This window comes from Crocodylus siamensis, chromosome 1, assembly GCF_052110815.1.
Source record: "Crocodylus siamensis isolate JL-2025a chromosome 1, ASM5211081v1, whole genome shotgun sequence".
Taxonomy (NCBI): Eukaryota; Metazoa; Chordata; order Crocodylia; family Crocodylidae; genus Crocodylus; species Crocodylus siamensis.
Window position 1 is genome coordinate 341,968,383 of NC_143395.1, and position 24,283 is coordinate 341,992,665.

At 44.7% G+C, this 24,283-nt stretch overlaps 1 long non-coding RNA gene across 1 annotated transcript; it reads right to left on the reverse strand.

Moving 5' to 3' along the window:
* Positions 1-102: 102 nt before the first annotated feature.
* Positions 103-22,411, reverse strand: LOC149874907 (uncharacterized). The gene is made up of 4 exons (XR_016438740.1): positions 22,348-22,411; positions 4,996-5,086; positions 2,243-2,548; positions 103-1,687 (listed from the first exon to the last, which is right to left on the reverse strand). It is a non-coding gene; the product is annotated as an uncharacterized LOC149874907 (long non-coding RNA).
* Positions 22,412-24,283: the final 1,872 nt, after the last annotated feature.

The following is a 24,283-nucleotide window of genomic DNA, read 5'->3' on the forward strand; positions in this document are numbered from 1 at the left end:
GAAAGAGAAGTAAAGAATGCAAAATATACCCAATTACCACCAGTTTGACTATAAAAGTTATTTATTGCTAAGTAGATGAAATATATATTGACACTAGTAGTAATAGACATACAAAGGAAAAACAAACACAAACAGTCACAGTATGCCCTGGTTTCACTAAGTATTTGGGGAGACTTAGCTCAAGCTTAACTAATACAGTTGAAGTTCAGAAATCTATGCTTAGAGAGAGAGAAGAGAAAAGAGAGAGGCAGCTGGGATCTCACCAGTCCAAGGCACTCAGGTTGCAGAGCTGACAGGTCAAAGTTCTCAGCACAATCCTTGAAGGGAGATGATCTGCCTCCTTCAGCCTCTCCAGAAGAAAGCAGGTGGTGTCAGCACACACTGCTGCTTCTTTTACAGCTTTTTATACCCCCAGTTCAGCTTCTTTCAAGCATTCTCAATAGTGTAAATCAAATTGTCTTTTCTATTGACAAGGGGTTATCTGATGGGAACATCTCAGGAAACTGATTGATACTCAGGAAACACCTACTTGGGAGCCAGCTTGACATTCCTATGGATAGCAGATATACTTGATGGGATATCTCCTGGTGTCTTCAGAAACAATAAATTGCAGCACCAGGGTTTTGGATTTTTACTTGCTGTGAACAAGCCTCAGCTTAGCATGACTTTTCCAGATCTTACTATAGTCTTTTAACAGACTTAAGGCACTTATTGGAGTGTTCATAACCTGTTGTGGAGAGGACTTCCACCAGTCATCTCGGGAAAAGCATGACAACACTTGTGGACAGGGCTCCAATGGGCTGGACGCTGTGATGAACCCTGTACCATTGTTCAAATGTTGCCCATACCCCCTCGGACTCGGTCTATTCCCTCAGCATTCCCTAACCCGGCAACCGAGTTGTAGCCAATTAAGTTTACATAGGCCTCCCATAGTGGGACCGGGGAATGTACGGCCTGAGATGCCTAGTAAACTTACTCTTGCTTAGAGGTGTGTATGGGGGGGGGGGGAGTCCTTTGTAAATCCAGATTAGAACTGGTCTGATAAATGCTGAGCTGGGTGTGGGGGTTGATTAGCATTTGGAGCACAGCTTCCCCATCATGCAGTGCTCCCCTGCTTCGCTGATCCCAGAATTCACTGCAGTCTCTGCTTCAGGCTTTCTGTTCTCCATCTCTCATGTAAATGAATGGTCATCTGTTCCCATCTCAGATGCAAATGGGACCTAGGGCAGCTGTTTCACTTTTGTCACCCTGATCTGGAGGGTTTTAGGTGTGTCTCTCACTGCATCTTAATCAGTTTCTGTTTAGGTAGAGGAAGGGAGAGGGGATGATTCTTTGTGAGTCAGACAGTCTGCGTCCTGTGTCAGGGTTCCCCAAGAACATGGAGCTGACAGGTAACAATACCTAAACTTACTTGGCATTAAAATTAATTAGAATTTTCTGAACTATGGTAAAGCATCCTTAATCTATGACAGACAAATCTTCAAATGCATGCATGATACCTGGTGTTTGTAATTTTAGGGACCCAATTGCATTCCAAATGTAGATGTTAATAATATGAGCTGGTGTCAGGGATAAGGGTTTATCAAAGAAAGAAAAAGAAATGAGCTGTCACATTCTGCCATGCTATCTTTTTGTTGTGGATTCCTCAGCAACTTTATCCCTGGTAAAGCAGGACCGAGTAGATGATCTAAGAAAAAGAATGGATATATTGATTCTAGTGCAGTAGAAAAGTGAACAAAAAGTAAACATACTGAAAAAGTGTCAACCACAAAGTGACTTTATGAACCAGCTGGTAGAAGAAATTCATTTTTGAAAAAAAGCACTGGATGAAAAATAGACAGAGACTCAAGAAAATGGTCTTTAGTTTTTTTTACCAGAAAATAAGAAAAGTATGTTATATTTCCAGCTATTACAAATGTGTATGTCCTGATATGAAAAATGATTCAATATGTATTGTTTACCTATTCTCATGGGTTAACATGCTCATAATATATGTTGGTAACAGAAGGGTCAATATGGAATGATATTTTATACACTTCAGACAGATGGGGCCAGTTTTTTGCTTAAGTTTGGATTTAATTTTACAAATACAAAGTGAGAGCCTCATTTAGGAGGAATCTAAGGCTAAGTACAGGCCAACCTGGTCACGCTCTCAAGGTGAGCTGACCATAACCGGATGGCCTTCAATGCTGAGAAGTGTAAAGTGTTCCACCTTGGTAGGAAGAACCCTCAACATACTTACAAGCAACATACTTGCTAGCACCACAACCTGGTTGACCACAAGATGAATATGAGCCACCAATGCGATGCTGTGGCTGGCAAAGCAAACCAAACTCTGGCGTGCATCTTCCGAACCAGGGACATCATCCTCTCACTTTACTCAGCCTTGGTGAGGCCACAGGTGGAGTACTGCATCCAGTTTTGTGCCCCTGACTCCAGGAGGGACGTGGAAAAGCTAGAGAGAGTCCAGAGGAGAGCCACTCATATGATCCAATGCCTGGAGGGCTGGCCGTATGAGGAGAGGCTGAGGGATTTGGGACTCTTCAGTCTGTGAAAGAGAAGGCTTAGGGTGACTCGGTAGCAGCCTACAATTATATAAGAGGGGTACATCAGGACTTGGGAGAACAGCTGATCACCAGAGCTCCCCAAGGGATAACAATGTCTAATGGTCACAGACTCCAGGAAGCCCGATTTAGACTAGACATAAGGAAAATGTTCTTTATGGTGCGTGTGTCCAGGGTCTGGAACAGACTCCCCCCAAAGATGGTGCAAGCACCTACTTTGGGCTCTTTCAAAAAATGTCTGGATATTTTTCTTGCTGGGATCATTTGATCCCAGCTGACTTCCTGTCTATGGTGGGAGTGCTGGACTGGATGATCTCATGAGGTCCCTTCCAGCCCCTAATGTCTATGAAATCTATGAAATCTATGAAAGTACAGGCGTTAAAGGAACCCGTGGAGGAAGTGCTCTAACTTTCAAGCTTTACTTTAAGCACACACAGGAGGCCAGGAGGAAGTAGAACACACTTTATCCCTTTGGGGGTGGAAGCCTGCCTGCATAGCCTGAGGATAGCAGATAGCTAGGGCTCTTGCATGCCTCCCAGCATGCCCAAGGGCTCCTCATGCTGCTAAAGACTCCTGAGCAGAGCTGAAAGGTCAAGCCACCTCTGACTGGCTGGGAGACATCACAGCCATCCACCTAAACCTGATGTGGCAGTGGCTCATCAGCCACAACCCATCAGCCAGTCATGCCACGCATGCCCATCCAGCATACCGTGTACCTTCCATGTTTGTGTGCATGTGTACACTGAAGATGCATAAGGGGTGCATGTAGATGCATGTGTACCCCCTGAGATTGGCTATGCACCCTCTGGAAGTGCCAGCCATGAAATCGTGTCAGTGGCAGTGAACTTCCACTTTTGCCATTAGCGGTTCTGGGCTCAGCAATCGGCCACTGGGAGACCCTTCCCTGCCCCCCAGTCAGTGGTCTGGTGCCTCCCCAGACTCAGGATGCACCAGTCACCTGTGTGTGTGTATGTGTGTGTGTGTGTGTGAGTCGGATACCTGTATTTCCCCCCCACTCACTAATATCGGCGTCCTCGGCCCTGCCTGTGGCAGGCTGTTCAGATCTGCAAGGCCCTGGCTGAGTAGCTGCTCACCTGCATGAACTAGGAGCCCTCCCTGGATGATCAGGGCTGGAGAGCTTTGACTGCCCCAGCCCTAGCATCGGGCCAAGTTCTGAAGTGGGCAACATTCCACAGTTTTTCTTTATTATACACACAAAAAGTTTGGTAGCTGCAACATTTCATTAAACTGAAGGGCAGCAGCTTTACACATGGCATTCCCCCTGCTGCCCAAAGTTTCTTGCTTGTTCAGTCAAGCCCCCACTCCTACTACCCTCCTCCCCCTCAGCAGCATAATTGCCTAGTGCAGCCAGGGTATTTCCCCACTTTCTCAATGTTAACTGAGAAGATAGTTCCAAATTCCAGAGCAGACAACATTGCACAATTTTTGTTTATTAAGCACACTAAGAGTTTGGCAGCTTCAAGATTTGATTAAAATGAGGCAAGTCTCTTCTTTGTGCCACATTCCACCACAACCCTGTGTACCCCTGGAGGGGGGAAGCTGGGGAGGGAGAGGAATGGTGTGGGTTGTGGGCAGTGGTGCCAAGGATGCAAGGCTAGGGGAGCTCAGGGTTCCCTGCAGCAGGACATGGACCTGTATTGGCCTGGTCCAAGGGGCTGGTGGGCTGCCTCTCCCCCTCCCCATTCTCTTTGGGGCTCCGTACCTACACCAGCAACTACCAGCAGCCTGAGGTAGTGAGCTGGCCCTGGAAGGTGGGATGAGTCACTGCTGGCCCTGGCATCGTGTCTCAGAAAGCCTTGGTCCCCCTCCCTCCCCTCCCACACTGCTACTCCCCAAAGTAGCCCCACCAGATACCTTCCTGGCTCCTTGGACCACAGGTCAGCTGCTCCCATGTACCATATCTCCTGTTCTGGGACACCCCTGCCACTACAGCATCTCCCAATAAATGTGTATTGTGGAGCATTTCCCCTCAGTCACCATCCAGAGCTCCCTCCCCCACATGGGGCTCTTTGGCATGTTGTCCAAGGGAGGAGTCCCTGGAGTGGAGCTCTATGCCGGGGGGGCAGCATCTCCAGCCTGGGAGGGCAATGATCTCCCCATGGGAGGCAGTACTTAACCCACCCAGGGGTATAGTAGCTGGATCCCAAGCAGTCTTTGACCCTGTACATCAACTACTTATCCTGGTGCTGTGACTCTCTCGGCTCCATAGTGGCACATGAGGCAACCTTCAGAGAGTGGCGGGCCAGCTGTAGACTTTACTCTTTTGGACCTTCACAGTGCATTCCTGAGCCTGGGTGGCTAATTCAAGTGATGCAGCACCATGGGTGGAAGCAGTTGCCAACCTGTCAATTCTAACTCCCCGTATTGAGGGTCCCCATTGGGCCTCATGTCACCAGCACTATCTACTCACGTGTCTCTGACACTCTGCAGGTGTCAGGTGATCATCCTGGATCCAGCATCTTGGGGTCCATGACCGGGCCTCCCACACCCAAATGCAGAGTCTGTAAACAAGGGAGACATCGAGAGACCTCTGGTGAGTCCCCTGTGAGGACCCTTTCCCTGGAAGCTGCATAGCTCCTCATGACCTGGTGCTGAGCATGTCACAGAATGCCCACGATTCACCTCCCAGCTGGTAAAACCTGGATGCCTGGTTTCCATCTCCCTGCTATGGGAGCTGGGCAGTCTGGGAAACTCAAGCATCCAAGTCACGAGGGGTAAGCCTTCTCTAGTTATCCAGGAGGAAGGGAGGGGGCTTTGCTAGGGAGAATTCCTTTTTCCCCCACTGTGCCTTACCTGCAGCAGTGCTCATTCATAGCTGCTCTGCCACACAGGGCCCAGAGGATTGCCAGTCAAAATGCACAGTTTCACCCATTGTCTCAAAAAAAGATTTCAGTGTATATCAGGGTCTGTTTGGGTTAGGGTTTGTCAGGTGGATCTGGGTAAACACGCTGGTCTCTCTCAGGAAAGCAATGCAATCTTGAGGGATGGGACAGTTTGTTGACAATTACCCAGATTTATGGCCACATTCAACGTAACACAGACTGGTAAACCCTCAACAATAGAGTGGCCCAAACCTGGACCCTCTGCTTCATTCCAGACCAGTGGCACAGTGTTTGGGGGAGGGCAAGGGGGTGTTTGCAAGGCACGAATTCAGTGGGGAGCATCAATACATCAGTATTGTTACTCTTTCACCTACCCAAGAGCATGGAATATCAGAGTGGGTAACCACAGCCTTCCCCATGAGCATACCCCAAGTTAGCAAGGAGTCACGTGAAACCATTCCCTCACCTATATACACAACGTTCAGAAAGTCAGCAGCAAAACCTCTGCATGGGGAGCTGCCTTAAGACATTTAGCCAGCAAGACATGGGGTGCCAACTTCAAAGTGTTCAGAACCACTGCACTTGCAACAGTATAAGCCCTACCAGATTATTGTGCTCCTGTATGCACTAAAGTTGTCACACTAAAAAGCTCAATACTGTACTTAACAGAGACTCATAACAAGCTGCACAACTTACACACACACAGGTGTATTCCCTGTATAGTAGGGCATTAGACCAAGTGACATAAGAAGACAGAGCATAATTGTTCCCCTGCTGCCAGGGTTCTGGTCCCATGGAAAGCCTGGCAGGCCAGGTACTGTGGTCTTATGTGTTGCACTACATTTAGATAGGGGGTGGGGTGAATAGAAATTAAATAATCATTTAAAGTAATTCTGGCTGAAATCCATTCCTACAGCATTTTATACCAACACCAAACCAGTCCCCCACTGGGTATGACCTTGACAGAGAAGCACAGGTCAAGCTGAACAGACTGAGTTCTGGATACAGGCACTTCAAGAAGAACATCTTGGACAGCCCCATGTGAATGCAGTGTCCAGCAAACAGCACGGCACTTAATTGAAAACTGCCATCTTTCCAAATGCCCAGATGCGGTAGATGAAATCTGCACACTTAGAGATGATACCAGACAGTGGCTTATAGCTGACCAGACATAATGGGTGAAGCGAGGGGGGAGGGCAGTTGGAAACAGCAGCTTCACTGACTCTTGTCAGTGACAGCTCAGGGGCAGGGCCAGCCCAGTGCTCAGGCAGCTGACACAAGCTCTGGCAGAGGCTCGAGCACTGCCCTGGGTGGGGGGGAATGAATGGGGTGCCACAATGCTCCATAGGATGCTAATGGACTGCGACCTACTGTAGGACATGATGGGAAGTGTATGTTATGGCACTCTGTTCCACAGCGCTGAAGTCTGATAAACAGGGCGCCTGGTTTTCTCTGATCATACATTTTCGGATATAAAAAAAACCCCAAATCCACATTTTTCCATGATTAAAATGAAATGCCACTAATACATATATATATTAGTGAAAATATATATATGAAAATGTGTGGTTTTTTTAAATCAGAGAAAACCAGGATTCCTGCTGATAAAACCTCCATCCAGGGTTATCTTAGGGTGGGATCCACCATTTTTACAAGACTCTGTGTGCCCTGACTGTCTGTTTGGTTATGGCTGTAGAGCACTTTCTGTGCACCTATTGCACAGTAAATGTAACCCTGTACTTAGCCCATAATTCTGAGAGGACAGAGGCCTTGTGGGTGAACTCTGAAAGTTTTCCATTTATAAATACCTCCATGATTCCTCCTACATGAGAAACTATTAAAGCAGGAGGTCTCTCTCCTATACAATTGTGTTAGGGCTTTGCACAAGGCAATCCTGGTCTTTGTGGGGGTCTCTGAGGGACAGAGTTATCAAAATTAAAAAATTATAGTGGTAATAAAGTCTGAGGAAATAATGAAATGGTTGATGCATTTTTGATTGACAAAGAATGAAAAGCTGGTAAAAAAAAGTAATTCTAGTCAACAAGGTCTTACAGAAAAGATCTTGATGAGTGAGCTTTTTTGGTGCACAAGTTTGGGTGTGAAAGATGACTGCATAGGTGTGATGCACTTAGACTTCTGTATTCTATTTGATTTGGTACCACCTGACACATGAACGCCACATGCCCCCACAGGCTGGCGGGGCCCGGTGAGCTCCCGCAGGCAGTGGCGGCGCTGGTGGCAGCAGGAGCATGGTGATGGCAAGTGGGGAGCTCCCACAGGCAGCCACAGTGCTGTTGGCAGAGGCGGGCGGGCCTGGGGGGCAAGTGCTGACCAGTGGCCTGCGACCACCCAGAGACACGGCCGGCGGCAGCAGCAGCAGCCAGCAGGAATCGCAGACCACCTGCAGGTGCTATCGGCGGTGTCAGCAGTGAAGGGAAGGAGGGAGTGGTGAGTAGTGACTGCCAGCAAGCACCGCTGACAGTGTCGATGGCACCTTTTCACAGGGGATGCAGCGCCATGCTCAGGGGGGTGCACCTGCACCCACATGTACCCCCTATGCATCACCAATGACCTAACGTTTTAAGAGCCAGGTTCAAATTGGTTCCTTAAGATCCTACACTTAGAAATTGGAATTCCTAAAGCAGGGGCAGGCAATTACCTGGCTCTGTGGGCCATATAGGGAGTTTTGATGAGGTGTCACAGACCGGGACAGCACCTCCCCCCTGCCCCCAGCAACAAATCACCAAAACTCCCTATGTGGGATGGGGCTGCCGGCAGGCTGGGAGCAGTGTTCAGGAGCAGAAGGGGAGGGTAAGGCCAGGCCCATGGGACAGGGCCATAGGGCAGTGACAGTGTGGGCCCTTGGCCTGGGGCTGGGGCCGAGCCACAATCTGATGCCTACATGCCCTTCTGATAGGCACAGGTTGTTGTGCAGGGACATACACCAAGAGCATCACAGCTCTGCCCTGACCCTAGCCCCTGTCCCATTCTGTCATTGCACAAGATCTCAGGCTCTCCCTGGTCCTGCCCACCCATCATGTTTCAAAACACTGCTCCCCACCAGCCCATCGTCCTATCCCAGATGCCCAGCTGAGTGCCCTGCCCACATGGGTCATGTCCCTGGTAATGGGTGTGGGGCAGATGAACTGGGGGTGCCTGGGCAGTGGAGCTGGGTCCAGTGACAGCAGCAGCTGGACAGAGTCACTGCTGGGCCTGCCAGGAAATGGAGGGACCCACTGCTGGCCAAGCAAAAATCATTCCTCAGGTCGGATCCACCCCTTGGGCCTTATTTTGCCCAACCCTGGCCTAAAGCTTGGTATCTTGACCCAAAAGAATAATTCAGTTTACCTAAATTAAACACCTAAGAATTTATTAAATAAGCAGATGGACTTTGTATATATGTGCACCATGTCCCTAGGACTTCCAGGAAGAACCACTCTCAAACATGCCCCTCATATCACCTTGCACTTGCAGAATCTGGAAATGTAGCATTGAAGCCTCCCTGAGAGACCCCTTATGGCCATTCTCAGCATGCCTGAGTTAGAGAAGTCAAAAGCGGCTGGACAAGAAACCCCTGGGACAGCATAAACACTGTGTCTTAGGAAAGCACATTCAGAAGCAGGTAGCTTCTGTATGCTTGAGAGCAGCCCTCCCTGGCAGGACCTCCAAAGAACAGTCTAAGTAACCAGAATAAGGCACCTGGTATCTCTGTATAGTTAATGGGGTGACATGGATCACATTTTCAAGGTACCCAATTTGACCTAAGCACTCTACACAGTGTCTGGGGAGAGGCTAGCACCTTAAAGAGTAATTCAGAAAGCTCAGACACCCAATCCCACGCACAGGGCAGTATCTGGGAATACGGGTATTCTGGTCCTTGGTGCCAGATCTCTTTATGCTTGTTATAGAAGACAAGCATTGGTTAAAAATCAAATAACCCTAAAAGGACCAAAATCCAGGATTTCCCCTTGTCAAACAAGTATTACATAGCTAGAGACATTTGTATCGTTCTCATTTGCTGCTCTGGCTCTATGTCTCCTGCATTCTTGGGGAGAGGGGCCATGAATGTTCCCTCTTCAGCCTACTCTGTAGACTGATGGCAAAGGAGCTCTCCTGGGAAATGAAAGATGTAGGTTTGAACGCCTCCAGGTTCAGAGAACCCAATCATTTTATTTTATCAAAGAGAAATTACAGAGTAGGTGTTGTTCCACATTGATATGCAACTCCATTGAGAACTGAATTGTGACAACAAAACCAAGATCATCTTGCATGAGTGCTCTAGCCACTAAGCTATTATATAAAAAGTGGAAACCAGCATTTTTAGCTAATTGCAAGACTATCAAGATGAGTTAAGCTAGTCTGAGCATACTTAATGAGTCAGGTCTCTTTGGGGATTTGCAAGTCTGGGCATCTCCCAGGACCAATCCAAGTCCCCAAGGAGCCTGTGTGGCAACTAGATGCCTAGTCACTCCAACTGGATCACTGCCGAGCCCAAATGTAAGTGTCCAAGATGGAGGCACCTAACAGTTTTAGGCACAAAATGTTTTCTGTGGCTGTTAGCACTTGGTTCATTTGAATTACTCTTTGGGAAACAGGTAGCTGATTTCTGCAAGTTTGAATCTGGCTATAAGGAATTACAATGGTAAAAATGATTAGGACACATATTTAATGGATTAAATACTAATTATGAAAAGGGGAATCTTCATCAAGCTGGTGTGTTTTTTACTGATGTACTACAGGGACTGGATTACACCCCTTTGCTATTTAACAATGTTATTAATGATCTGAGACAATGCATAAAATCATCACTGATAAAGTTAGAAGAGGGGACAAAAGTGGAAGAGTGGCAAGTAATGAAGACAGGCACTTATATGGAGCAATCTGTGAACTATGAAGAAATGAAAAATCACACATTTAACAACATAGAATGTAGAAGAGATTTGCAGGGACCCTGAAGAAGAGGTGGTGACATGGTGGATAATCAGCTGAATGTGAGTTCCCAGTAAGGTGCTATAGCCAAAAGGGCAATGTTGGAATCTATCAAAAGGGAAATATTAGGTAGGAAACCAGAAGTTTTGCCCTCTTTTTTTGACATTGGTGGGATCACTTTTGGAACAATCCAGTTCTGGCTTCCCCAGTTCAACAAGGATGTTGAAAAATTGGAGAGAGTTCAGAGAAAAGTCCCAAGAATGATTAAGATTGCATTATAGTGCATTATGCAAAATATGCATTATAGTGAATGAGTCAAGAAACTCAAGCTGCTTGTTTTGCAAAGGGACATTTCAGTGGTGATCACAATCAATACATTTCTCACATAGAAATATGAGAACAGAGGGTTCTTCAGTCCAGCAGACAAAGGTAAAACCAGATCCAAGCACTGGAAATTGAGAATGGAGAAACTCAGACATGAAATTAGATACCCAGGACACATTTTATGAATAACAGTTTAATTATGCCCGGGAACAATTTAAGAAAGTTGTAGATGGTTTTTTCTTTAAAGTTTCAATTTTCGCTAACATTTTAAAATCGAGTTTGGATTTTTGTCCCTTAAAAGATATGCTCTAGTCCAAATGAAAATTAACTTAGGAAAGAACCATGGCCTGTCATATACAGGAATTCAGACTACCTGATTCCAATAATCCCTTTGCCCTGTAACCTATGAATGTATGAGATTTCAGTCTAGAATGAAACAACAAGGATGGTTACTAAGGATGAGGAAGAAATGGTAGGATTTGGGTATAGGCTGGTTGTATGTGGCAAGAGTGAGGCTGGTCAATTCAGAGCAATTCCTTATCTTTTTATAACCTTAAATATGACATTTTCATAAATGTAATACAAGCAGTCAGTGTGCTAGAGGCGATATCTTTTAGACCAACTAGACAGCTGCAAAAAATATTTTTCTATATTTGCAAGCTTTTGGGCACATGCACCCTTCCTCAGGCATAGGAGAATGCAAAGGTTGTAAAATTTCTCTCAGGTAGAAATAAAAATTCATATTTCACACTGACTGCTTGTATTCTTAGACCAACACAGCTAGCACCTTTATCGCATAAATGTAATATTCACTCCATACATACCACTTGTTGATATAGATTACTGAAACTCACCTTCAGACAATGAAGCCAACATCAGTTAAGAAGCTGACTCAGTGTTTTATGGTTCATGGTTTGAATGAATCATAAGAGAAGGAATAGTGCAGAGAAAAAGTTAAGGTAGAGCTCACAATTAGATGCTTTTTGCAACTGAGTTGAAAGTAGTGCTCATTTGATTCAGGTTTGAAGAACATACCAAAATAGGCATTGGATTACACAATGTGATTCGCTGGATTTCAATACAGTGTAAACTATGATGTTCTCCTTGATATACAAGTACCCAGAGATGCAGGCTGCTGCAGCATTTGAAAGCTTAATGTGGACTGATGAACAGCAAAGACACCCTGGCTGCATCCAGCATGGAGGTTCCTTCCTCCCTGTTTTGCCTGTAGCGGTGCACACCTTTATGCTGCACAGTTAATTTTACTGTGTCTTGCAGGAAGAAGCTGTTCAACATGGCTTTTCTCTTTCTCTGCAAAAAGTCACATAGCATTAAGTTTGCTTCAACACTGTAATTAGAGGGGACATGACAAAATGGGTAACTGATTGAAACAGTTTGACATAAATAATGCAAATGTGATACGGACAAAGCTGTTAGCTTGGAAATCATGCCATTAGTGACCAAAACCTGTTCTGATGAACATGCTATAAAATAATATCATGGATTGGTTAACAGATTACTCCCTTTATATTTTTAGTTGGAGTGACCACTGTTATCAGGAAAAAGATGATCACAGGATTGCTGAAAGTATGAGTACCAAATATACACGTGAGAGACTTGTCCTGCTTATAGTTCCAGGCATCTGAAGCTCTTATCAGAGTCTATGGAGGCCTTGCATAAGAAGTAAAATATTATCCATATAGCGATTAGCAAAGAGATTTTAAGATTGCTAGGTTCTGTAGAAGAACTCTTAAAACAGCTTTCTTGCCTGGTTAATGTGCGTTGCAGTGGTGATCTGTTACAGTGAGGGGCACTGCAATAAAGAAAGCTAAAGGAACTGCAGATGTGTTAAAATGTCTTTTTCATCTAGGAAAGTAAATTCCACAATGAATCCGGGTAACAGGTAAAACTTTTATATTGGGGTGGTGGATGTTTAATCACCTAGCTGCAGTGAAGGCACTGGGAAACCATCTAGTTGCTATGATTAGTCATTCTGAATCAATTGTGAATGACAGGTACAATAAGAAGGAAACCGATGAAGCAAGAACCTGGTTTGCTGATGAACCTGGGGAAAAAATGTTTCCTGTCATTTCACATAGATTACCTATCAGTCACTGGAAGATTGTCCAAATCTTCCCAATCAAACAGACCTTATATAACTTAGATCATCCTTAAACCAGAAGCAGAAAGTAATTATAGAACTAGAGAGAACTAGAATGATAGAACTAGAAACCAAATCAAAAGAAGTATGATATACAGTGACTAGGCAATTGATCCTTCCTTACCCATTTCTCCTTACCCGTGCTGAAATTGTCTGTCTAGGTTTTACAATTCAAAATCTCTAATTGTAGATGGATTGTGCCTGTTGATGTTCTTCTACCAGAGGCCTGTTACCAAGTTCTGTGTGATTTCTAGTAGTTGGATATGTTGTTTCATTGCACTGATATCAAAAAGAAACATGTAAGAAATGCAAAGAAGAATTTCCAGCTGAGATAAGCTTATTGAAACCAATTTGATTCCCCGTACACCCACTACCATGAGATATTTGATTACTCCTTGTGCTGGGTTAGCAAAGTCGGCTCTCTATTCTGGGATCCCCATTCTCTAGCAGCAGGTATAAAATAAAGAATTTAAGAGTGCAATTTTTTTCAAAGCTGATTCATTTTGCTGGAGGACACAGTATCCTGTGTGCCTTTCCCTTATGGTGTTTTGAAGCTGTACTTCAGAAACATGAGATCTAGGTATTGTTAAAAATATAAATACAGAACAAAATTGACATTATAACCATATGACAAAATAAGAAAATATGACTGTAATTTAAATGCAGATTTGGAAAAAAAGGTGGGGCTTTTAGCTGCTACTTGTTCAATTAAATAGTAAGTAATAACAACAATACAACTAAGTAATATCATTATCAGTCCAAAGCTTTCAACATATGGGCACATTTTGTATGAAGCCAGTGTAAACAGACATTCCTGTATGCAGGAGGTCTATGCAGGGGGTATCCTTAAAAATTAATTCCAGTTGTAGGGAAATTGCTGACTCTAGGGGAATTCTCCATTTTAATTACAAAGGATCCCTTTGAAGTACCTAGAAACAAATGAACTTTTTAATGATCTGAAAGGCTTCCATTAACATCAGTGGCATTTTCATTAGGTCCAAAGTATGACTATTGTATGTACACAAAGCTTGACCTGAGAGTGTATACTGGGGCTTCTGTGTACGGGCATATGCAAATTCTGGGCACAGGTTGGAAATGGCACTGGAACCCAAATGAGCTCTAAGATGTAGCAAGGGGAATTATAGGAGACTGACTTCTCTTCTCACAATTCCCCTAGCCTTTTAAATTTATCCAATAATCTAGTGTAAAAATTGCCTAGAATCCAGCAGGTCTGGGAGCGGTGCCAGGAACCTTGGATTACCCATCCATATGACAGTATACAACAATCAGCACAACTCAGGGCAGTGTGAATGCATGGCATGGAGGCAAGGTAGTTTATAGCAATGTAACCACACAAGTGTGAACGGAGATAATCTGGGCAGGTATATTGGTTTAGCTCCAGCCTCACCTTTATTACACCAAAGGAGCTTTCTAAAGTAAATAAGCCAATACATGTGATTTTTAAATTCAACCACAATTATAAAAATTAACCTTGATTGGAAAATAAAGTGTCTTTCTCTAATAATACCACCAAGCACTGAAGCATTATTCTTCCTTTGTTTTTAAAGAGTCCCTCATAAAATCAAAATTTGTGAGTGCTGAAGAAAGATATAGAAAAATTTATAACTGTAATATACAAACATGCTTATTTTTCTTCTTCATCAGACGTCTTTTACTTGAAACAAAACAAGCAGTAAATTAAGTCTGATTTTCATGGAAATTTCCAAGTATCTTTCTCATAACATGAAATAGCAAATGCCTTTTGTTAGCACATTAGAATGCTTACATTCAATTTTATGTTTAATTTTTGTTATGCTCATATATTTCTATTACTTTCAGGAGTATGGGTGTCAAAATATTATCTGTAAATGTCCGTGGATATTAAACAAATACTGTGTGGCTAAGATAGATGACGAAGTATCTGCTTTATATTTCAGACAAAGCAGCTTCAATTATCAAGTGAGCAGTATTTTTATTAATTTTTCTTCTTGTTTTCTCTTACTGTCTGAAGTGTCAATATAGTTTCAACACTTAATTGATGAGAAACAACCTGCATTTTAACAAGAATGTTTCCGAAGTCTGAAAAAGGAAAACAGACTCTACCATATAAAATGACTGTTTGAGAATTTTATATTGTGATTTAGCTGTCCCCTGTGCACATGCTTCTTTGTAAAATCCCTCCTTGAATTCAAGACTCAATCACTGCAATTCTAACATTGTTTTTGTTTGTTTAAGGAAATAGCCTTCTCTCCCAAAGTCTTGAGTTATTTAAAGCAGAGGTTGGCAACCTTTTAGGGCTGTGGGCTAGAGTGACCCAGTTTGGGCTAGCGGCAGGTAGGCAGGTGCTACAACCCAGATGCTGCTACTGCTTTTTACCGGGAGAATGACTACAGCTGGCCGCAGGGGAAAGTGACTGCTGCTGAAATATCCACTGTCAAATATTGCCAAATCCCCACATCTCCACAAGCCAAATACAGCCCATGGGCCATAGGCTACTGATTTCTAACTTAAACAATTATTTTTGATGTATACAAGGATCTTTCTCTCCCATATTTTAGCCACCTTCTTTGGGCCACCGATGACTGCTTTTCTCACTTCATTCTCTGTGGTATCACTGTGGACTTCAAAACATGAACTGCCTACTTCTCCTAGACCCCATACATCTATCGTGAATGGCCCCATCTATCGTGTCATAGTCCCCTTCCAATTTTTTAAAAATCTTTTGTACTCGTCTATGGCAAGGGGGTAGCGGGCAAACTGAGTTATGCTAAGGCTTGTAGCTATAGTCCAAGCCTTTCCAAAACTAAGCCACAAAATTGAACTGAGCACCTTCTGTGGCACTGGGAGATATGAGTGCTGTGACTGGGCACTGGGCAAGCAAGGGACAGCAGTTTCCCTATAAGGAATGTGGCTGGCACAGTGCCAGAGGATTGGTGTACCATATAAGGAATGATTGGCACAAAACCAGAGGACTGGACAATTTGGGATGAGAGGTTACAACAGTGATGAGCCATGCCAATCCTTGGGTTCTGGTAAAAGGAATCCTAGGGGCAACAAAGGGTACTTGAATGGTGACTCATGAGCTTCATGCTACTCCTAGGCATTTTAAATACGGCTTCAAGAGAAAGCACTGTATGTATCTTCCCACTATAACAGAGTCATCGAATGTATATCCTGTCATGCAAGGACAGCAACCTATGCTGCATGCAACAGCTCTGTCACCATCCATCATGTCCCATTGCACTGGGACCATGATCCCATTTTGCATAAATTAGACCTTTTGCCAGCTAGGCCTCTCCTTTCTGTCTGCCCCCCGCCCCAGCTGCTGTGCCCCATTCCCTCCTTCCTTGGCCTCACCAATCTTCTGCTGTCTCCTCCATGTGTCGAGTTCCTTCCTTATTCCAGTGTGGCCCTTTTATTCCCATCTCAGCTTCACATCCATCTGAAGTGCCACCTATTAGAGCTCAGTACTCTGGGGAGGCACAGCCACTGCCTCTTCTGGGTCAAGAGATTATTTTGTGGTGCTGTTGGTAAGTAACACACATTTAATAAAAGCACTTCCCCTGATAGGCACGTACCTGGAATTAGTTTACCAATGTTCTGTGCAGTCATTTTAAGTATAATTAATGTCCTTTATTTTCATAGTTTCATAGTTTCTAGGGTCGGAAGGGACCTGAGCAGATCATCAAATCTGAGCCCCTGCCATGGCAGGAAAGAGTACTGGGGTCAAATGACCCCAGCAAGATGTTCATCTAACCACCTCTTAAATACCCCCAGGGTAGGAGCCTGCACCACTTCTCTTGGAAGTTGGTTCCAGGTCCTAGCCGCCCTGACTGTGAAGTAGCGCCTCCTGATATCTAACCTAAACCTACCCTCTGCCAGTTTGTGACCGTTATTCCTGGTCACTCCTGGCGGTGCTCGGGGGAACAGGGACTCCCCCAATGCCTGCTGATCCCCCCTGACTAGTTTATAACAGGCCACAAGATCCCCCTCATACCTTCTCTTTTGGAGGCTGAACAGGTTCGGGTCCCATAGCCTCTCCTCGTAGGGCCTGCCCTGTTGTCCCCTGATCATACGAGTGGCCCTCCTCTGGACCCTCTCCATGCTGTCCACATCCCTCTTGAAGTGCGGCGCCCAGAACTGGACGCAATACTCCAGCTGCGGCCTGACCAGTGCCGCATAGAGGGGGAGGATCACCTCCTTGGACCTGCTCGAGATGCATATGTGGATGCATGCCAAGGTGCGGCTGGCCTTCCTTACTGCCTCTCCTCACTGCTGGCCCATGTTCATCTTGGAGTCTATGATGACCCCCAGATCCCTTTCCGCCTCCGTGCTGACAAGAGGGGAGTTCCCTAACCTGTAGGTATGGTGCTGGTTGTTCCTCCCGAGTTGCATCACCTTGCACTTGTCTGTGTTGAAACCCATCCTATTCTTGTCCACCCTCCCTTGTAACCTGTCTAGGTCTGATTGTAGCCTGTTGCATCCTTCCAGCATGCCCACATCCCCCCACATCTTAGTGTCATCAGCAAATTTGAACAGGGTGCTTTTTACCCCCTCGTCCAAGTCACTGATGAAGATGTTGAACAGTGCGGGCCTGAGGACCGAGCCCTGCGGAACCCCACTGCCCACGTCCCTCCAGGTTGAGAAGGACCCATCCACTACCACCCTCTGGGTGCGGCCCTCCAGCCAGTTGGTGACCCATTTGACTGCGTGGGTGTCTACGCCACAGCCCCCCAGTTTCTTAATGAGAACGGGGTGAGAGACAGTGTCAAAAGCCTTCCGGAAGTCCAGGAAGACTATATGCACTGCTACCCCTGCATCTAATGATCTGGTGATCTGATCGTAAAAGGCCACCAGGTTGGTCTGACAGGACCTGCCACTGATGAACCCGTGTTGGTTGCCCCTAAGCATGCAGTCCCCTGTGAGACAATAGTGAGCAAACCTTCATTAGTAAGAAATATGGGAGTGAAAACCACAGGTTTAAAGCAGAACAGGAGGACAATTTGGAATTTATGGGGGAAAAAGCAGTAAACCTCTGTGTTTCATATGCAATTTGTTGCTTGCAGACTATAAGGGGGGCAAACAGAAGCACAACTTTGAAACTACACACAGAAGCTTTTGATCCATATATCTTTCCAGATGGAACTTGAGGAAACATTTGTGGTAGCAATTATGAATCCAGATAATAATAAACTTCAGCTAATCAGCCAGATGACATCTTCACAACATTTACACAACAGAGCCATACCTCACAGGTCAGTGCTCAGCAGGTCAGTGCTGATCTTGTAGCTGAGGAGCAAAACAAATTAAAGACCTGCTTGGGGTTCATCTTAGCATTAGATGAGTCAATAGATATCCAACACAAGGAACGGCTAACTATATTTGTTCACTGTAATTGCACCAAAGAAAATGTCAAAGAAGAAATGTTAGACCTGGTGTTTTATTAAGAAACAACTTATGTTGACATTGGGAATGCACTGGCAAGTCTGTTGGAAAATACTTGTGTGTCTCTGGATAAGCGTATCAGTATTGCAACAGATGGAGCTCCTGCAGTGGTATGGAAAAGGGTGGAACTCTTGAAAAATGATCCCAAATTCCTAGATTTTTTTATTGCATCATCTATTGTGAACAACTCACAGGAAAAATATTTCAATTATGAAAATGTCATGAAGACGGATGAACCATCAGCTCAAAATTTTTAATAAAGAGTATGCCTACAGGCTGGGGAACTACCTTCTCATCAGTGCAGAGGCAGAAAAGGATCTTGGAGTCATCATTGACTCCAAGATGAATATGGGCCGGCAGTGTGGGGATGCAGTCAGGAAGGCCAACCACACCTTGTCATGCATCCACAGATGCATCTCGAGCAGGTCCAAGGAGGTGATCCTCCCCCTCTATGCGGCACTGGTCAGGCCGCAGCTGGAGTACTGCGTCCAGTTCTGGGTGCCGCACTTCAAGAGGGATGTGGACAACATGGAGAGGGTCCAGAGGAGGGCCACTCGCATGATCAGGGGGCAGCAGGGCAGGCCCTATGAGGAGAGGCTATGGGACCTGAACCTGTTCAGCCTCCACAAGAGAGGGCTGAGGGGGGATCTAGTGGTCTGTTGCAAACTAGTCAGAGGGGACCAGCAGGCACTGGGGAAGTCCCTGTTCCCCCCGAGCACTGCCAGGAGTGACCAGGAATAACAGTCACAAGCTGACAGGGGTAAATTCAGATTAGACACCAGGAGGCGCTACTTCACAGTCAGGGTGGCTAGGATCTGGAAGTGGTGCTGGCTCCTACCCTGGGGACAAGGCTAGATAATCACCTTGCTGGGGTCATTTGACCTCATCACTCTTTCCTGCCATGGCAGGGGGTTGGACTTGATGATCTGTTCAGGTTCCTTCCGACCCTGCTAACTCTGAAACTATGAAGGTAAGGCAGATAAAATCTTTTTCTATGTGATGAGATAGATGGCTGTCCATCAGCAGCTTCTCAACTATAGAATAGTTTATGGAATGGCAATAGCCCACAAAAGATTTCTTGAAGAGAAAGACATTTCCTATCCACAACTGAAAGATCCATAGTAGTTGACACATCTGAAATATCCCAGTGCTGTTACTTAGCATCTTCAGTCTCTGAACCTGGCACTCCAGGGAATAGCCAAACCAGCAGTTCTGAACCTTTTTAGACTTTAGGCACCCCTGAACAGACTCAAGGCACCCGTTCAAAAGTTCCAGCTCCTAGTTTTCATCTTTTTAGCCTACAGAAACATAATAGAGAAATTTTTCTTTTGCAAAGAACTAGAAAGACCACAACTATGAATTTTTATTTGAAATCTCCAGGTTTATCTGTGAATCATATCTGCTAATGTAGTGTAGCAACCTGCAGCATGCTTGAAAGGATCTCAAGGCACCCTTTAGTCCTGTGGCACCATGGCTGAGTATCATTGAGCTAGACTCATTTCTGATCTTCTTCTGACATTGCTCTATTTTCAACACAAGCTGGAGCTTCTGCAGAAAGACCTAAAGTCAAGAGACTTTAGCCACTTTTCTCAGCTCCAGAACATGGAAAAAGCATTCCCTGAAATAGAAACAGAAGAGGAGAAACTTGAAGAATACAGCAAGAAATTGCAAGGACTACTGGATGACTTTCAAGGCAGAGATACAGGCCAGTATCTCATGGAACTCCTTCATCTTGCCCTGACAACATTTCAGCCCAACTTCAAATGACTTATTTTCAGGACAGAAACTAACAGCATGTCCAGCAACAACTAGCAGTGTGATTGGTGAGCAGGCTGTGAAGTTGAAGTGCTGATGCCAGGGAATGCACATATAAAATGGTTTGTGTCTTTCAGAAAGAATACTTTACTCAGAAAGGGAAATAAGCACATGTTAATGGTTTCTTTCATTGTATTATAAGAGAGCTATTATGAACTATAAAATGACAGCAACATAGATTTCAGCACCATTATTATACACATTACTACCTGGAGACAGCTATATGAGAATCATATGCCACACATAATGAAAGAGGCGCTAGTGTTTGGGTTAGGAAAGTCAGCAATGCGACCTGTGGACTGATGATGCCAATTCATTCTTTTAGCTAATTCATGATGGCTCCAATACCATTCCTTGGCAGTCAAATCCTACAGTGATGAGCAAAATATGAATAAATAAGTAGCTAGGCAGACAGTAAATGGCTGAAGATGATCTGTGTTGTGATGATCTCCTTCACATTAATCTTTAGGACAGGCTGCGAACAGTTTGACAGGTGCTGAGTAACCAGCGTTCCATTTCAAGACAACAGGAATTGTCAGTGCTCAGCACCTCTAAAACCATACCCTAGTGTGACTCGTGTGCCTTGCCTCCATGAAGTGACAACAGGCACAGGCTGTGCCTCGGAAGAGTCCCAAAGAGGCTAAAGAAACCGTGCTGGAGTTCTGTCAGACTTAGAAACCTCTAGAGGCACACAGGTCTACAGTACTAGGCCTAGGGAAGGATAAAGAACTGAGTTTCTTTGTTTCACTGGTGACTGAAAAAAAAAAAGCTCTAACTACTGGACTAATATTGAAGTGGTACTTCCTCCCTAGGTGGCATGTTTCTTTTTTATAAAACCTCTGTCCACTTGGGAATCTAGCCCCCACCACTGCAACATTTCATTTATGAAATAGCAAAATGAAGTGATTCCACATTCCCAACATTTTTTTTATTTATGCTTTTGTCCAAAATTGTTTGCCAGATTTGACTTAAACTCACAAGTAATGCTGGCCATCCTGAAAATGCAAATGATCCACCAAAATAATTTCACCCAGCTCTCACTGGGACCCAAACATAGGACTCTGTCTCTAACAGGGGAAGCATTACAAGGGCTGTGACACCTGATAATCTTATTTTTAGGAAACCATTAAAAAAAGTGGTGTTATTTAAAGAAGGCTTGGGGCATCCTGTTGACATCTGCGCTGTGGACAAACACTGGATTGTAGGTAGGGTTGCCAACTCTGTTTGAATCTATTCCAGGAAGTTTCCAGAGTGCCGGTGTGCCCACAACACACAACATGAACGTGACCGCATGCCTACGTATATCAGTTATGGATTACGGTGCATAGACTTCACATCAGGAAGGCAAATGCACATTACTCTTACATTTTAAAAACCCACTAGACTACTGTATAAATTGGATTCAATATTTAATATTTATTTTAATGAATGCCCTATCCTTTATCTCCCGGGTGACTCTCAGCAGTCTCCTGGAGATTTATATCTAATTCTTGGAGACTCCAGGGCAGTCCTGAAGGGTTGGCAACCCTAGTTTGAGGTCTGTATGCTGTGGATTGATAGAAAGGCTATTAACATTAGGTAGGCCACTTTCTCCAAAAAGAAATAATCAGGAGACCCACAGTACTGTGCCGTAACAAGTTTGAGAGAGAGAAAACACGATGCTACTGTCTTATTCACAGCACCAGTTTTAAATGCATGTTGTCAGCAGCATGTTGTCCTGAGCCCTGGTTTTATTGTGCTAGACAAGAATACAATAGTGAAGGGTGGTGGTCATACACAAATACTGTATACTTCACACTGATTATGCTTGTTCACTTTATGCTTCCTGTCTGATAACAATAGGGCTGAAAATATGTAAGGGGCGGCAGGTAATTTCTGTGGATTCTCCCCATTCCACAAAGGCCAGAATATTCTGAACCAGCTCCAAGAAAACAGGAGCTTGCCAAAACATTAGTTCAAGCAGGTGGTTCCAATTCATAGGACCTTTACCTTTGCTATGCTTCAGGGGTTCCTGGAACAACAAAAAACCTCACATGCCTGTGTTGGCAAGCAAAAGATTTGAAAGGCAGATGTTATCCTCACATCCACCCATTGAAATCTTTTTGCCAGATTAGTTAGCATTAGAACTATTAGTTAGCATTTGAACTGGCCACCTGGGAAGTCTGCTATAAAAAGGCAGCTATAAGCCATGTGCTTCCACTTATCTTTCTGCCTCTTACTGAGAAGGGGGGGGAAGAAATGAGTTTGAAGAAGGGTAATTTCTTACCTGCTAATTTGCTTTCTCCACTTGCCTTCATATGCAAGCCCAGACAGCAAATACAACTCCTCCTACTAGCAGATGGACACTGGATATATGTAAAGCACTTGTGAAGTCACTCCCAGCGTGCAGAGGGGTAGCCCACGTGACTAGGCTCAGTTCCAAACTTCCAGAGCAATAAAAAAGGACTCTCAGAAAGCACTGCATAAAACTTTCCAAAAGATAAATTATTCAGAGAAAAAATAGTGCCAATGTCAACCAAAACCAGAGAAATAGGGCAGCCAGAGAATAGAACTTTAGCAATAGTAGCTAATTTCAGAAAGACATCAGCTGGGGAGATCAGTTGTGGAGTCAGTGGACCATTTATGAATTCTGTTTGACATTACAAGCTGTGTCCCCATATCAAATTATAAACTCCAGTTTTCCAATAAGGCTGGTCTATACCTACATCCCCCACAATTCTTTTACCTCCACTTTGGACTGAAATTCCAAGGGGTCAACAGTTCCTAGGCTACCTGAGTATTGTGTGAGGATACTTGGGTCGCTCAGAAAGCTGATCTAAAAATGAACATACAGAATAGACAGGCAATAAGAAATGCTGTTCTTAAATCCCAACCCTCCCCAGGTACCTGACTCAGGGCCACATGAATTTCCCTCTATCCCCTCCTAATCTGCAGGTCTTCATGCGAGAACCAGGACCTGCATCCATTCTTCTGAAAAATGGAGCAATGATCATTCTTTTCATTTAAAATGGAGGAGGTGGCTCCTGTGCCCACTTTTTATGTAAGGAGTCTGATCATTGTCCTACGGTGTGGGAGACCCAGATTCAGTAGTCTCCTCACCCTGCAGGGATCAAAATCTATTCCACCCCAGGTGATTGTCCTAACTAGCTACCAGCTAGTTTGGACAGTGACATTTTCCATGACTTCTATTGAAGTTGAGCACTGTGCAGCAAAGAATGCAAAATTCTTTGGGCCAAAGAAAGAGAGAGAGAGAGAGTTCCTTCACACAAGAGGAAATACTTTGTACCTTGTGGTCAGAGCATTGCTGGGATGCTGCATTTCCACTTACTGCTGTAAGACCCACTGACCAGGTGAAATCAGAGAATAGCATTTTAGATTTTCCATTAAACAGTCACTGAATAAAGTAGAGAAACTGTATGAGAAGCAAGGACCATTGGGGACTTCCCACTCTCCCAGATAAGTGCCTGAGTCATTTGGCTACACGGCCATACTCCCTCATATAGTTTCTCTCTTCCTCTTTACTTCCCCCATACTCTTTTCCACTCAATCTTGCATTGCTGCACAATGACACAGCTTCAACAGCTGCAATGGAAAGTGCCTTCAACCCCACTCTCTTGGGAGGTGAGTAATGTGATTATGAACATTTCAAATTGAGAATGTGATTATGACATTTCGAGCTGAGAAAGTAATTTAAAGCTGTGTCTTCCACTTTCTGGGTAAGCGTGCTAACTATTAAGCTATTAAATAAAAGGTAAGACACCTCACCACCTTCTTCTTCAGAAAGTATGTGTCACTAAATTTTGGGAATGGCCCAGTTCTATAGGAGCATGTTAGGCATGCTCTGGGAGTGCCATCCAGCTCAGTTACTTCAGGGGACTTGGGTGGTGGAAAAACTGACTTTCTGAATTCCAGAGCAGAATTCAAGATGCCAGGTTAAGGCAGGAGATAAGTGCTGAGCTAGAGCAGTCCTGGGTACATGCAGAAGTAGAACTCCAGGCAGCACCAATCAAAAGAGGTGCCCAGTGAGCAAAGGCAACTGGGAGGTGAGGCATGGGGGGGGCATGTGCCCTTCCCCCACAACAGGGCTGTCCCCACTGGCTTTTATGGATGCCCCCCCAGACTCAGGAGGCATCCCAGAATGGGTTTCCTGTATGGAAATTGTGGACTTAGTCACCTCAGTTCTGCATATGCCCTCATTTGAA